The sequence below is a fragment of the Manacus candei genome, unplaced genomic scaffold (assembly GCF_025592945.1).
Source record: "Manacus candei isolate 608988 ecotype Guabito, Panama unplaced genomic scaffold, ASM2559294v1 h1tg000049l, whole genome shotgun sequence".
In the NCBI taxonomy this organism is placed as follows: domain Eukaryota; kingdom Metazoa; phylum Chordata; class Aves; order Passeriformes; family Pipridae; genus Manacus; species Manacus candei.
The window spans coordinates 26,158,172-26,164,533 of NW_026138097.1; the positions used below are offsets into that span (position 1 = coordinate 26,158,172).

At 37.0% G+C, this 6,362-nt stretch overlaps 1 long non-coding RNA gene across 1 annotated transcript; it reads left to right on the forward strand.

Annotated features, from left to right (window-relative positions):
* Positions 1 to 127: 127 nt before the first annotated feature.
* Positions 128 to 4,987, forward strand: LOC127476430 (uncharacterized). Its single transcript, XR_007906610.1, has 3 exons — positions 128 to 360; positions 2,025 to 2,090; positions 4,855 to 4,987. It is a non-coding gene; the product is annotated as an uncharacterized LOC127476430 (long non-coding RNA).
* The last annotated feature ends 1,375 nt before the right edge of the window (positions 4,988 to 6,362 follow it).

Below are 6,362 nucleotides of genomic sequence, written 5' to 3' on the forward strand. Positions count from 1 at the left end.
ATTATTACATAAGAGGGCAAAAGTCTTTGGGAACCTTCCTGTCCTTAAGCAATTTTTACCTGAGGAACCTTCCATGTAAGAGGAAGAATTTTTGCTATGTCATAGTTCCTTGCAGGCTTCTCTTCTGTGAAGCTTCCTGGGCCACCTGGATGCCATTTGTAGCATCCTGCTGGCAGAGCTCCACTACTCTAACATCTTTTGACAGAAGAACCATAGTTCTGTGAAGTATTTTGAAGCCGCTTCCAGCCAGCTTGATTTGACGCCTCCGGTTCACTTAACAAACAGTAAAGCCCAATTCACCTCCCGTGTGCCACTTATATTTTTAAAGGCCTCTGTCATAGTTTCCATCTCTTGTCCAGGGTGAGCAATAGTCATCTACTTACTCATTTTTTATGCAGAAGCCTTGTACTTTGATTGTTGTTAATGACCTTTTCTAGTCCTATTATATTATTTTTAGAATGAGGATGGACAGAACAGTAAACTGAATTCACAATATTGTAATAGCGTGGATTTATATGATAGTGTAACAGCGCAATGTTGCTCTCAAATTTCTCTTTCTATACCAATAACTCTGAACATTTGATTTTTTTTTTCTGACCAATAAGGAGCATTGAGCTGATATTTTCATGATGTTATCTTTTAAAACCCACAGATTTCATTCTGTCTGATAACTGTCAGCTTAGAACAATATTTCAGGTACATGGTTAGGATAGATTGCAGAGTTTCAGGTTACTTTTGTCCCTATTCAATTCCATATTATTCCAATCTCTGATCATCCCACCTAGCAAGATCCTTCTGCAGTTCTTCACGCTGGCCCCTCTATCTGCACTGAACAAAACAACTTAGTAATGTTAGTACCATCTCATTCTTAACCTCTTTTTTCACATTATGTCTGAATGGATTAAACAGCATTAGTCCCAGCACAGACACCTTCAGGATTTTCCTAGTGGTCTCCATCCACTCTAAAACACCAAACAAACATATGCTTGTACTCTCTACTTCTTGTCTTTTAACCTGTTATTTATTTACGCAAAATTATTCCGTAATATCTTTAAAAATCTGTGATGATGGATCTCACTGAAAGACTTTCAGAAATTCGATTCATCTGGATTAATCAAACTCAGTCATAGTCATCTTAATTAATTAGGAGAAAAATTGATTCACAGTAGGTCCTGTCAAACATTACTAGAATTTAACCTTGCTCAATATTTACCTCAATGAAATTCAGGATAACAGTGTAACTTGAAATCTGACTATTTAAACAGAAACCACTAAGTTTAATAGCTCCCACTCTGTCTGAAGCACTTTTAGCACTAACGCTGGCTGGGAATTGCCTCCAAATATAAATGAATGTAATTCCCAGCTGCTACTAGTACTAGATATAAATCATTCAAAGTTTATGTTGATAAAAGTAGCCAAGTTATACACAATGTAGAACTTCATGCCCTAATTATCATATAGTGCCAATTTACAAGGCCCATGTTTCAAATACATTCAGACTTCAGGAAAGACTAGATGATTTTCATATAATTTATGCAAAGTCACTTTTCAAATTATCCCAACACAGAAAGTACTTCAGAAAATAATTTTTGGAAGAAAAGAGGTGGATAAATTATCTTTTTTGAATACATTGGAAACCCAACAGTAGATGTATTTAAAGGGAAACATATGCAGTTCAAAATTAAACCATTTAAAGGCCAAAAAGAAACAAAAAAAACTTTTAGGAGCAAAGGGTATCAGGAGCCAATTATTTAAATTAAAAAGGAGGCTGGAAAAAAAAAAAAGCACAGCAATGTTAAGTAAAGTTTCTGTTTACACTGTTCCTCTTAAAAAAGTTTATGATTTAACAAGAATAGAATAAGAATTCTTATATGTTTACATATAATAAAGACAGATTTTCTCACTGAATAGGCATTGAGGCTTCTTTTTAATATGAATGACCTTTATTTTGTGTATATATATATTTTTTCAAATAAAATATTCTTTTTCTCATACATTCCGCAAAAACCTTTGATTCTTCTTAGGAAGGATGTTTCTTTTGTGATATTAATCTGGAAAGATATTTCATCCAAAGAAGATTATTCAACTAGGTAGGTCATAAAATATCATTTTGTCAATCTTCTGCTCCTGTCCTTTTCATACTTTTCAAGCTTTCCTTTTTTTTGATCATCATTATGGTTTAAAGGACTGAGATCCCCTTTCTGTAGTACAGAACAGACATGATGTATTGATTTTTATTAGCTATCTAGTAGAAAAAGATCTACACTATTTTTGACATATGTAGATAACTCTCCATCTCAATATTTGCTCGTCAGCTGCTGAAATGTTCGCAAAACTGTCTTAAGGGAGCTGTGCATGCCTGTTAGATTTCATGTTTTGAAATTAAAAAGGTACAATTTAGTTTAAAAAAAGTGTTGATATAATCAGTTGTTGACTTCCTTCCTCCTCTGCCTTCTATATGGGGTTTACAAGCCCAAATGGTGGTGGTGGATTTCTGCCGGGGTGAGGCGGCCCTTGTGTGGGGTTGCCTCGCCCGGACCCCGCCGGTTCCAGTGGCTCCAGCGGCCCCAGCGCAGGGCACGGCTGAGCCCCTCAGCCACGGGCGGGCGGGAGAGAGTCCCGGGGAAAGCCTGGGCAAGGGAGGGCAAAAAACGCTGCCCAGCAGCCAGGGCTGAGGGAGGGGAACGGGGTGAGAAACAACCCTGAGAGCCCCGAGGGCAGAGAGGGAGGAGGGCAGGAGAGGAGGAGAGACCCCGGCAGTGATGGCACTGCGGCTCCAGCAGGGACCCTGGTGGGGTGGGTGTTCCCCTGCAGCCCCTGGGAAAGACCCATGCTGAAGCAGGGAAAAATGTGAGGAGGAAGGACCTCCAGAGAGGAGCTGTTATGAAGGCTCCCCATTCCCCACCCCCCTGTGCCCCTCTTGGGACAGGAGGTAGAGTCAGGAGTGAAGAGATAAAGCTGAGCCTGGGAATGGGGTGAAGAAATATGTTTTTATTTGTCTGATGTGTGATATCTGTTGTGTTGTTTCCCACTACCTGTAAATATTTATTTTAATTGGTAATAAATTAATTTTCCCCAAGTCAAGTCCCAGTGAGGAACCTTCCTGTCTTTATCTCAACCCAAGAGCTTTATTGTTCCTGTTTTAACTATTTCATCCCCTCTTTCTGGTGAAGGCATAGTGAACAAACAGATAGTAGTTTGGCTTTTACCTAAGTTTAACCCCCTGTGCCTGCCTTCTTTGAATTACCTGTAATTACTTTCAGATAGCACAGTTTTGCAGTAAAGATTACTATTAAAAATAATTTATACTGTAACGATGAAATTGGTGCAGTGTGAGAGTTCCGGGTGAGAACAAGTGGGTCAGAATTAAAAGGTGACAATCAATGTCTAGCTGTGTGCTTTCCACCTTTCAAAGTTAGGGACAAGGTGAAAATAAATGCTAGGAATAGGGAAGCAATAAGAAAAACAAATGGATGTCGCTGTCTAGGACTGTGGGGGTGTTGCTTCCACACACGACCGTCACAACCAGCTGCAAGCCATTACAACCACCACAATGGATGACGGCTGCATCCAGCTTACTGTGGACTTTGAGGGATAAATAGAAACACAGTACCCAAGGGCTGTCTGGAAGGGTGTCCCACACATCTTGTTGGCATGCATATATGATTACAAGCTAATCACCTTACTCCATAAGTAGTAGACAGTCCAGAACCTGCTAAACTCTCTTGCACACTAGGATCTCCCCTTGAGTAGGGACATCTCTCAAGGTTACTCCTCGAGACACAATACATTCTCAGTAAGTTATTATGGCATGATAATCTCTAAAATTTTAGCTAAGTGATACAAAGGATTGATTGTGCATATGTACTCCTTTAGACAGAAAACATTGATCGAATCTGGGATGAAGTACAGTTCCACCTGCACCGAGGCTTCTCTATGAGAAGGAATTTAGAAGTCAAGTGGGTTGTTTCTGAGTATTGTGACTCAAAGAGATCATCTCCCTGAGAGTTTGATTTGACTCTGTTATCTATTCAGTAAATAAACAAGTGTACCTTGCCAGGAAATCTTGTTAAACCATGGTAACATTTACCATTGCATTAATTTATAATAACTTTATTAATAAAGTATATTGTGGTATCTTTCTTAAGTGCGTTGTTTCTTCCACGACAATGACAAGTAAGAGAAAGGATATTAGCAGAAGCCAGAAAGACTTCTTCAGATAGAAGAGAACTTAGCAGATAGAGTGAAACAAAAGTTTTGTTACTAAAGACTAAAGAAGAATTACAGCAAATGATTCGGTGTTTATGTAACTCAGCTAGTATGATATACTGTTGCAGTCTCTAATTCCAGAATAACTAGGACCAGTACTAGAGTATACAACAGAGTACATGCAGAACTCGTGAAAGTATCCACCTACCTGCTTGTTTTCTAATCTCTGTGTGCTACCTGCTGTAAAACAAAAAGAACAGATGAGATAATTTCATAATTTAAAAGAGTAAATATATAAAATAAAAACCAAGAAATACAAAGAAAACCTAAAGAATTTAGCAAGGGCCCAGAGTACTTAACTTGCAAACATATTTTTCTTTTATTTGTAGATCATCTTACGAAACAATCATAGAGAAAAAAGAATGGCATTAAAATGCAGTAGGAAAAAATACAGGCCTTTGATTAGTATTCCACCTTTTCATAGCAGCAGAAAAATACATAAAATATCACTTTTTTTTATGTTTGCTCTCCAGTTAGGCTGTCTTGTTGTGCATGCCACATACGTTCAAGATGACATTTGGATGATTTAATAAATTAAACCTGCATAAACTTGGTATTTACATTTTTGAACTTTTTTTTTTTTAGCAGGTTGTTTTGGAGAGAAGATATAAAATTTGCAGAAGAACTATATTTTTTGTTTAAAGTTATGCTTCAAGTAGCACTGATCTTCTGGTCTGGTTAACATTATAATGAACAACTACCTACATAAAATGAAAGATGACGGTCATAAAGAGTCAATTGTTTTTTCTAGCTTTGCAGATCATGTAGCTCTCTTTTCCACTTATGATTTAATTAGTTGTCCAGTTAAAGTGCAAGGTGATTTGTACACTGAAGTATAAATTTTCCATATAAACTTTGATTTGGTAAGTACTGAGAGCAGAGTTTAAAATAGGTGTTTTGCAAAAGTTCACACTAATATTTTTATTGTCTATTTTCTTTGGAGATAGTGAATCATGTCCAAAACAAGTAAGGTAATAGTTTTTGTGTGATCACAGCTTTTCAAACAAAAGGCTCCAGTGTCAGAATAAATTAAAGATGACATTTGACTGATGAAGGGCAAGGAGAGGGGCTTGAGCTTAAAGTTTCTGCAAGGTCGAGGAAAGTGGAACCTGACAACCAGTTAGAAAAAAAACGGGTTCAAAACGGATGCGCTATTACCCTCAAAGCACTAACAAACCCCTATGAGAATGGACAAGTCTTTCTGGAGTGATCAAGAGAGTAAAGCGACTTCTATCATTTCTGTAATACCAGATCCTTATTGTTAAAATATAGAAGAACTTAAGTATGGATGAGTAAGAAAAAAAATGTGGTGATTAATTCAATTGGCCTCATTATAGGAATCCACCTTGCAGCTCAACATTATTTAAATATATCGACCAGTATTCAGTGCTGTGGACATGCAGTTCAATCTTATTGGAACTTACACTGAGAACAGCCACGTACAATGTAATGTCAATCTTTTTTCTCCTTTGTCTTTTTATATTATAACAGGCAAAAAGATTTATGAATTCACATGATGTGATATTCCGTCAGTTGAGACTGCAAAACTATCTTTTTCTTATATGGTGAGAGATAGAAGTAAATAAAGAATAGCATACAGAAGCAATTATGTAAAACTCTGAGCAGTATTCCCTAAAGAGAAAAATACGTACATTTTCCTGTCTAGTTCCATTACGTGTATTCATTTCAAAACTAGACACTTTCCAATACAAACAGAGCAAATTCAATTTTGTTCGAACAACGTTCTCTTCTAACACTTCATGTGCCAAGTGAGAAAAGCAACACAAAACCTCTAACAAATTAAACATCTCTTTTAAGAACAGTGTAAATGCTGTTAATTTACTTTCAGTAATGGGAGTTTTTCTGATTCACTGCATGACTGCATTTGGGTGTTGTAAAAAATAAGCTGTTTGTTTCAACCTTAAATCTTGTTTCTATACAAAAAGATTTTGGCAAACTCATGAATGTCAAATAATGCATGGTAAATATAGTCTTTGTTAATTGCTTTTACAAAGATTTATGTAGGCTTCAATTAAAAAGGGAAAAGATAGCAGTAGATGATTCCATCATACCCACCTCCGCTGAGATGAAGC